At 38.0% G+C, this 10297-nt stretch overlaps 1 pseudogene; it reads left to right on the top strand.

Annotated features, from left to right (window-relative positions):
• The first annotated feature begins 8702 nt into the window (after positions 1–8702).
• Positions 8703–10089, top strand: LOC133066812 (tubulin alpha-1A chain-like; annotated as a pseudogene).
• Positions 10090–10297: the final 208 nt, after the last annotated feature.

The raw sequence follows: 10297 nt of genomic DNA, 5'->3' as shown, positions 1-10297 counted from the left end.
GAATACTGGAGTGGGTTGCATTTCCCTCTCCAGGGAATCTTCCTGACCCAGGGATTGAACCTGGGTCTCCTACACTGCAGGCAGTTTCTTTACCAACTAAGCTACCAGGGAAGAATTCAAATATCAAAATTTTAACTGATACATCAAAAAAAATTGGCTTCTTTGTTTCAAGTTAATCCTATTGAATAAGTTCAAACAAAATTTGTCATTTCCAAAGAAAATTGAAAAATTCATTCCACTGGCTGAACCAGGTTTTAAATAAAGATTTCTATAAAGAAAAGCTTACCATGACTTAAATATTCTTTCTGCAGGGTACCATAGAATGATACTTTCCAAAGCCAAGTTATTTTATCCATCATATGGTAATTAATAGCAACGGGATAGCAGCGCTTCTCTTTTTTTCTAACTTGAGAAAATGGTTTCGAAAAAAGAATAACTAGTGGAAGGGGAAAGGAGAAAAGAAGTCTTTCTTATAAAATCAAATCTTCTTTAGCAGACACTGGTGTGTACTTAACATATTCACAGAAGTATCCCCTCCAGTTATGTTGTAAAAGCCATGCAAATAATAATTGTGGCTAAGTGCACTTTACTGACAGTCAATATTGTATTTTCCAAGCTTGTACTCATTATTCTTTATAGTATTCATGCGTTTTTGTGAAAGATCAAAAGATTTACATATCATATGGAGTGCTTTAGGGAATAACTTGCTGAGTACTTTAAATGCACAATATTCCATAGCCTTTTAAATACAGATTTCACTTCTTTCTTCTTTGTGATAAAGAAATAACAAGATAGAGCTAGATGTTTTTTTCTATATATAATAAAATGTCTATTTTAAAATATAAGATAAAAGTTTGATATTTTTATCTGTAAGTCTAAATACAAGTCTATAATCCAAAATAATAAATTATGGTTTTTCTTCCATATGTGTGTTGAAAAAGCATCCATAGGACCCAATTCCAACAGACTCTCAAGCAATGTTAGTAAATATCAATAATAGGCAGGCCTATTGACACTGCCTGAAGACACTGACAGTGCAGCCTTTCTGCAAGCTGAGAATAGGACTTCATTTCACAAAGCTTTCGTATAAAATAAGGTGGGAGGAACTAGCAACAGGCAGTTTTCAATGGGCATGGATGTAAAAATATCAGGGAGAAAATTCTCAAGAGAAAAGGAATCTGGTTTACTGTCTCCAAATTTCGCTTACCTGAAACACCAAAAAGGAGTTTGAAAGGTTTGCCATTCCAGATACGCCATAAGCTCATCAGCATTTCTCCCACCTATAAGATTATCATCAACAATTACGTTGATAGGAAGTTATCAACATGAACAACAACAGCTGAAAGTCACTTCTCTTCAATCAACAACTTTGAAAACACAAAAATTTTCTAATATTATCTGTGCCAGCATGAACCACGCCAGAAAGGCATTCTCCCAACACTCCCCCAAAATATTAATGATTAGGCCTTTTAGGAGTACTGCTTCCCAGGCTTATTTGTGTGGGGGGTGGGGGGCGCCAATAAGTCAAACTAGCTTGTTTAACTAATATTAGTTATCCATATCAATAATTTCAATATAGAGGTTTTTGTTTTTGCTGCAATGACTTTATCCTGGTGCTTTCTACAGCATGTACATTCAACCGAAGAATAAGGAGACACCGAAGCAGAAGAGGGCAGGAAAGACCTTACACTGTATAAGGATAGGAGTGCTGGCACCATATTACCATAGGATACTGAACAGATGACACATTTATGCTTTCCAATCCAGCCAAATACTCGAAAATCTTGCAGCACAGGAAAGCACCCATGGAGGAGGCTGAAGAGTACGTGAGTCAACTCAAAGCATATGCTTCAGCAACTGGCAGGAGAATGTCCCTCACTCACATGTAATCACTTTGCACAAGGATGCACACAGACACCCTATATTTTATCCATTCCAGTCATAGACCAAATTCTGGTAGAGGAGCATGGATAAGAGAGGAGGGTTTGTGCTCGCTTTATCACCATAAAAAGCCTTTCTTCCCGAGAAGTCCTTGTCTTCCTCCGGTGGAAAAAAAAAGTGCTGGGAAAAACTGGAGAGTGTATTGATTTGGAGCATTTCACTTTACTCTAAAGCAAACCGAATGAAAACTGTTCTTTAATGAAGCATAACAGTGTAGAGAATTCTGCTTAAATATTTGCTCAGATAATATTTTCTTACTCTGAAGCTATGAATCTGGCAACAGAGACAGTTTAATAATAGCAATGAGTCCTGTGGCTGTTTGAAGAGAGACTCTGTGTATGCAGAGGTAGCAATCAAATAAGCTTTGACAACTTATACCACAGAACCATATACGGAGCGCCCGCGGGGCTCTCCTCCACGAGCCCGAGTGTTTAAAGCAGTGACGCTGCCCGCTCTGCACCCTAGAGTGTTGCACGAGAGAATGCTACTGAGATTACAGAGCCAGAAAGCACCTGAAACGGTGCCAGCTGATGCACTTTCAGAAACAGTATTTCCCTGGATGTTATTATTTTCCATTTTTGTCAATTCAATAGGTAAAAATCATGTCATATTTACATTAATGTACTCTTGGGTTATTTTTTTTTTTGTTACTAGGAAAAATAATTTTTTCAAAGCTCTGTTCGTAATTTTAATTTCTTCTTTTGCCAAATTGCTTATTAATATTCCTTAATCATATGGGACAATTATCTTTTTATTAATTTATGCATTAGAATGACAACTTTTGTTCATCATACATAGCACACATAATTTCCCCGTTTGTCATTTTCCTCTTAATTTTATTTATTGTGTTGTTTGAAGTACAGAAAATCTGACTTTTTGATGTAGTTAAGTTTATCCTTTTCTGATATGGTGTCTCAGTATGTGTCGTGCTTTTCAACCAGTCCTCATCGTACGGTTGTAATATTTATCTATCATTTTTCTGGGTTATTTCTTTCTTTTTCACATTTAAACCTATCCGGAGTCTACTTTAATCCAAAATGTGAGGTTGAGGTTGAGTTCTAAATTTTCCCTCCAAATGTTAGTCAGCAGTCTAAAGACTATTAAAGAATCCACTTGCTATGAATTGCTATTTTTAAAATATATTAATATTTATATTTATATATATAAAAATAAATAGTATTTCAAAACACAAAAGAAAAACTGCAGTTTTTAAACCTATATCTACATTTAACATCATGATAAGGAAGATATCTGGATAATAATCCTGAACTAAAGAAGTTAAAAACATAAAATAGCGATCTTTAAGGAGAAGAAAATATATATATATATATATATTTTAAAATATATATATTTTTAAAGGAGAAGAAAATATATATATATATATATATATATATATATATATAACTTTTTTAAGGAGAGGACGAAAACAACAAAATCAGATTCTGTTTTTCCCATATTAGACTATCAGATCACTTATATCCAGTATCATGCAAAATAATAAGCATAGCATAGCTGCTAGTGACCTTGGAAATTGATTCAATCTTTGTAAAGAGCAATCTGACAGTACATACCAAATATCTTTAAAATTGACCTAGAAATTCCTCCTCTGTGAATTTACACTGAGGAAATAAATAAAAATGAATGAAAGGTATTTATTTTAGCTTTGTTCATAACAGTTGAAAATTAAAAACAAGTTGAATATTCAAAATAGGGGATGTGTTATAAATATATATGGAAGCTATATACAGTATCTACTAAGAATTTGGTATCCATTTTTGGTATTAATATGCAGATTTAATATGAAAATATGTTTACAATACATCAGGTGGAAAACATTATAGAGCAATATTTTTGTCATGTTCTTGATTTTATAAAATATGTATGTTATTTATCTTCAAGCACAGGAAAAGTAACACAATTATCTCAGGTAAAATGTTTGTAAATAAACTTTTGCTATTTTTCTTATTCTTTTTACTGTCGCCTAACATACTTAATGGGCTTCCCAGGTGGCTAAGTGGTAAATAATCCACCTGCCAAAGCAGGAGATGTGGGTTCAATTCGTATGTCGGGAAGATACCCTGAAGAAGGAAGTGGCAACCCACTCCAGTACTCTTGCCTGAAGAATCCCATGGACAGAGGAACCTGGTGGGCTACAGTTCATGGGGTCGCAAAAGAGTCAGACACAACTTAGCAACTAAACAACTACATGCTTAATATGCACATAAGTTCATTTTACAATCAGAACTAAAGCTATTATATAAAACTGTTTCCATTTTGAACAAAGAAAAACACAATATATTTTATTTTAAAATAAAAACTTCTTTGACTGCTCAGTACCAAATTCAACTTAAATACATCAATTTATACTTACGTGGAAATATATTTTTTGACAAATCAAATCTAGAAACTTTGACCGAAGGTAGCACTGTGAGTGAGGGTTCAGTTACAGAGAACAGAATCCACTCCGGTTCACTGAGACAGAGATGGACTTATTTCACTGTATAGAATGGCCTATACAAGAGGTGGTATGGTCAAAGACAGATTCTAGGCGAGTTTTCAGGAACTGCCCAAAGCCATAGATCTGTTAATTCTTCTTAATTCAGTCTTTGGTAAAAATATGTGATTGGTGAAATCAAACTATATCTGACCCTATATCTAGTCTGCAAGGGAGTCGAGGAAATGCAGTTTTCAGATTTTTAGCTTCTGTAATATAGGAAAGCATACAAAAGGGAGGTTGAATGGTGAAGGGGTCAATCCCAGGTATATGTATGCTTCAGCAATTGAGTTGAAGAATGTCAGCTAATATGTGGAGAGATTTCTATTACTGTTTTGCCAAATGATTGTCATAATCCCTTTCTGCAGAGTTTCTATTCATCTACCAAGCCTGATGGAAGGAAAGAAGTGTGGATGGAATATGTCTAAAAGCCAAAGAGGTCAGGAAAGAAAGCTGGTAAATTCATCGATTATCCTTCTCTGTGTACTTCAACTTGTTCAAATAAATTCTTCAAAAGCTTTAATAATATGTTTTTAAAAATAATTTTAACTTAATATGTATTTTTCATGAAATTTGAACTCTCTTTTCAAATCCAACACCGTTTTATTCATTAATAGCTTTTAATCAAAGTACATGATCTTAGCTAAATAATTACCTTTCTAAATTAAATGATAGCATGTAAGCTTAGCTCATAAATTTTTTCTGAGTTTTCCCTGGCAGAGGTATTTTCCGATAATATTTTCATATGTCTTTTAACATATAGGTGTGTGTGCCTGCTCCTAATCTTTCACCAGCAATGATGATGTTTTATCACCTTCTCCACTTTCTGATGCTGGGAAAGACTGAGGGCAGGAGGAGAAGGGGGCGACAGAGGATGAGGTGGTTGGATGGCATCACTGACTCAATGAATATGAGTTTGAGCAAACTCCAGGAGACAGTGAAGGACAGAGAAGCCTGGTCCATGGGGTCACAAAGAGTTGGACATGACTTAGCAACTAGACAACAATAACAATCACTTTCTTTAGAAAAATACCATTTTTGCTAGAAAAATACTACTCAGGCTTTAAGACTCAATTCAAAAATCTCTTCTTCTAAGGAAACTTTCCAAGTTTTACATCAGATTTTTATTATTTTCACCCTCTTTCTCTGTACTGTCACTACTAAAAGATTTTTTAGCATAGTGTATTATAGACAGCATAAGACAATCTCCATTACTGCCCCTTCCTCACACTGACAGCAATTGGAGAACAGGTTTTGGTTATGTGAACACCTCAGGAGCTTAGGGTTGAGAGTATGGTGGTGAGCATACTAAGAATGGAGAATGAGTGGAAGAATGATTCTCCAAAGGAAAATTAGCATCTCTTACCAGAAGAAGGAGGAAGAAAATCAATGAATGGCCACTGCATAATAAAGAAAACATCCCAACTGGATCTCAAAGGTATTTCAAAGGAAAAAAGTCAGTCTCAAGACTCACATCTCTCTCTCTCCCACTCTCACTCTCTTTCTCTCTGTATTTGTAGGTGTACACACAAAAAGACATCTGAAAGTATGTGCATCTTATGTAATGTTAATATTTCTGGGTAATTGAATTTGAGGTGATTTTAAAATATTCAGCATTATTTGTCAATGTCTGATTCTTTTCTATGTGTGTTTCATTTTTATTAAAATAGTGAAATACTTCTCTTATATAAAAATATGGATGTAAAATATGCCACAGAAACATTAGAAAATAAGTTAATTTGTTCTTTCTAAGAGGTGGATTTATTAAAAATGTTTTTCTTTGTACTCTAGTAATTTTTAACTTTTAGACATAAATAATATTTTAGCCAAAAAAAAAAAATAAATGATGAGTGGCAACCTGATAGGGAAGACTTTTCCAATATCTAAAATTTATTGTTGAAATTAAGGCTAGATTAAAAAACAAAACAAAACAAAAAAAAAACACCTCAGGTGGACAAGAGGATCCAGAAGCTCTGGGCTTCATATTTAGCTTCCTTCTCTGCACTGCTCTAAATCACTTAGATTTTTATTTCTTAGTAGTCAGGTCTGCACGCTAACCAGTTGACAGTGTGAGTACCATCTCAGCGACCCGGGTTTTCAACCAAAGATGTGGTGCTAGAGTTTCTTAGCCCTGTTGATTTGAAGGATATCTGTGAGTGCTTCAGTTCACACGGTTTCATTTGCTGCCCTGCGAAAGGACTGGACAGATCTCCCAGCCAAATAAAAGCCTCCCTGGGAAATGAGAAAGATGTGGAGCAAGGTGAAAATAGCACAGAAATTTTATTAGAGAAATCTGAGAGTAGGGTTCAGGGAAGAAAATCTACTTTAGGCACCACCTAAAAGATTAGGCGTCAAAGCCCCTTGGTGTAAAATATTCGGACTTCTAAGACAGTCCCATGGCTTGGAACATGCATCACATTACAATGAGTTTCCTGGTAAAGGCTGTCACTACTCAAACACAATCTACTGTAAGATTTACATTTTACAAGTACTTCCAAAGATCCTTCTTTGACACTGGCTCATATTCATATGCAGAGCTGTGTGGGCTATCCCACCTAAACGAAGGGAGAGAGAAATGGGGACTTGACCCAAAGCAGCCAGCCTTACTGTGAAGCACATCTTTCATGACTGTGGCCAGAGAGAAGTGGGCTGGAATTGAAGAGCAGAGCTGACCTTTCTGGGAATCAAATTACAACTTAGAGGAGCATCTGCTAATCAGAACAGCTAACATTTATCATATGCTTAAGATGGACCTGAAACTCTACTAAGTGTTTGACATGGTAAAATACTAAGTATGTTACTTAATTCTCTTGATCTCTATTACCTTCATTTTATAGACGAAGAAATTGAGGATTGGAAAAGTTAAGAAACTTACCCAGGTAGTTAGGTAGTCACATAGTTGCACAGCACAGGGCCCAAGTGAAGACTGGACTGTGCCGTCCACTGAATGTCTTTGATATCTGCTGCCATAAGTGGGGTTACATAGCCACAAGATCTGACAAACTTCAACCTGGGAAGCTAGAATTCCTCCTCTTGATTTTAAACCCCAGTACAATTTTTTCTTTTTACTGTTACATTTTCTCACACATATTTATTCAATTAATCTCATCAATCATTTCTGATTACAACCCAGCACAACTTACATAAGGCTTTCCCAGTGTCTCAGCGGTAAAGAATCTGCCTGCAGTGCAGGAGACACAGGTTTGATCCCTGGGTTGGGAAGATCCGCTGGAGGAGTACATGGCAACCCACTCCAGGATTCTTGCTGGGAAAATCCCATAGACAGAGGAGCCTGGCAGGCTACAGTCCAAAGGGTTGCAAAGAGTCAGACTTGAGTGAAGCTGCTGAGCATGAGCACAACTTGTATATATTATGGCCAAGTATGATAATACCAAAACAACACAATTTGAAACACAAATTGAAAATAACAATACAAACAAAGTCTATTCTAAAACCACACTTAACCACTTAAAAACCCTCTGGATTTATCAGAATACAAATAAAAGAGAAATGAATGCATTTTACAGAAATGCCTAACAGTATACGAAGCCATCCAATTTGTCCTGAGACAGTATCATTTAACAGTTAATATTAATTCTTTATAAGGAATGTAATTTTAATCAGATGATAAAGGTTTCTGTTTAAGAACCACAGAAAGTGGATAATACAAAAATCACTTAATATTTTGCTTCGACTAGCAATTTATATTATTTTTGTAGCAACAGATTTACCTTTCTATTGAATGTTGTTTATTCAGGCTAGTAAATCAGTTTGTTTTCCCTGAGTGTAAACCAATTGAGTAAGTTGGAGAGTGTTCACAGGTTAAGAAGTAAGAGGGTAGCAGGTAGTAATAAACACACATTTGCTGCATCGTACACAGATCATCTGGTACAGAAGACTGGACTCCTCATTCTTTGAGGACATTGACGAAGTCCCTGCCTTTATGGAGCAGGCAATGGCAACCCACTCCAGTGTTCTTGCCTGGAAATCCCAGGGATGGGGGAGCCTGGTGGGCTGCCATCTATGGGGTCACACAGAGTCGGACACGACTGAAGCGACTTAGCAGCAGCAGCCCTTGTGGAATTTATGGTCCAGTTGCAGAGATCCTCTCAAAATTCAAAAACTCAGCATTTGGACCAAGTTGTATATAGGGAGTCGCACACACCCATGTGCCGCAGGTTCTCTTACATCAACCGCCTAAGAGTCGCACTGTAAGAAGTAACAATCTCCTCTCCACCATCTGCTCAGCAGCCACAAAACAGCAACTATGTGTGAGTGCACCTCCATCCACGTTGGCCAGGCTGGTATTCAGATAGGCAATGCCTGCTGGAAGCTCTACTGCCTGAAACATAGCATTCAGATGCCATGTGATGGCCATGATGGCCAGATGCCAAGTGACAAGACTATTGGGGGAGGAGATGACTCCTTCAACACTTTCTTCAGTGAGACAGATGCTGGCAAGCATGTGCCCAGGTCAGTGTTTGTAGACCTGGAATCCCCACTCATTGATGAGGTTTGCACTGGCGCCTACTGCCAGCTCTTCCACCCTGAGCAGCTCATCACAGGCAAAGAGGATGCTGCCAATAACTATGCCCGAGGTCACTATACCATTGGCAAGGAGATCATTGACCTCATCTTGGACCAAATTTGGAAACTGGCTGACCAGTGCACAGGTCTTCAGGGCTTCTTGGTTTTTCACAGCTTTTGGTAGGAGAATTGGTTCTGGGTCACCTCCCTGCTGATGGAATGTCTCTCTGTCGATTATGGCAAGAAATCCAAGCTGGACTTCTCCATTTACCCAGCTCCACAACGTTCAACAGCTGTAGTTTAGCCCTACAACTCCATCCTCACCACCCACAACACCCTGAAGCACTCTGATTGTGCCTTCATGGTAGACAATGAGGCCATCAATAACATCTATCCTAGAAACTTCAACATTGAGGGCTCGACATTGAGTGCCCGACATATACTAACCTGAATAGGTTGATAGGTCAGACTGTGTCCTCCATCACTGCTTCCCTGAGGTCTGATGGAGCCCTGAATGCAGATCTGACAGAGTTCCAGACCAACCTGGTGCCCTATCCCTGCATCCACTTCCCTCTGGCCACATACGCCCCTGTCATCTCTGCTGAGAAAGCCCACCATGAACAGCTTTCTGAAGCAGAGATCACCAATGCTTGCTTTGAACCAGCCAACCAGATGGTGAAATGTGACCCTCGCCACCGTAAATACATGGCCTGCTGCCTGTTGTACCATGGCGACATGGTTCCCAAAGATGTCAGTGCTGCCACTGCCACCATCAAGACCAAGCGTACCATCCAGTTTGTGGACTGGTGCCCCGCTGGCTTCAAGGCTGGCATTAATTACCAGCCTCCCACTGTGGTACCTGGTGGAGACCTGGCCAAAGTCCAGCGAGCTGTGTGCTGAGCAACACCACAGCCATCGCTGAGGCCTTGGCTCGCCTGGACCACAAGTTTGACTTGATGTATGCCAAGCGTGCCTTTGTTCACTGGTACACAGGTGAGGGCATGGAGGAAGGAGAGTTTTCTGAGGCCCATGAGGACATGACTTCCCTTAAGAAGGATTATGAGGAGGTTGGTGTGGATTCTATGGAAGGAGAGGGAGAGGAAGAAGGAGAGGAATACAAAAGTTAAAAGTTCACAAGGGTGCTGCTTTTACAGCACCTTTTCTTATTCTGTTTTAAAAAATTGAAGTTGTGGTCTGATCAGTTAATTTGTATATAGTAGTGTATACGCTCATATACAATTACTGACCCATGCTTTAAAACATGGCACTTTTTTATGGACCCAAGCTATCCATTTCTCTGATGAGTTTGAATAAAGTATTCCCTGTCTTAAAAAA

The sequence above is a fragment of the Dama dama genome, chromosome 12 (assembly GCF_033118175.1).
Source record: "Dama dama isolate Ldn47 chromosome 12, ASM3311817v1, whole genome shotgun sequence".
Classification (NCBI taxonomy): domain Eukaryota; kingdom Metazoa; phylum Chordata; class Mammalia; order Artiodactyla; family Cervidae; genus Dama; species Dama dama.
Note: the sequence above shows the minus strand (reverse complement) of the source record. Positions and strands in the feature narration are given on the sequence as shown.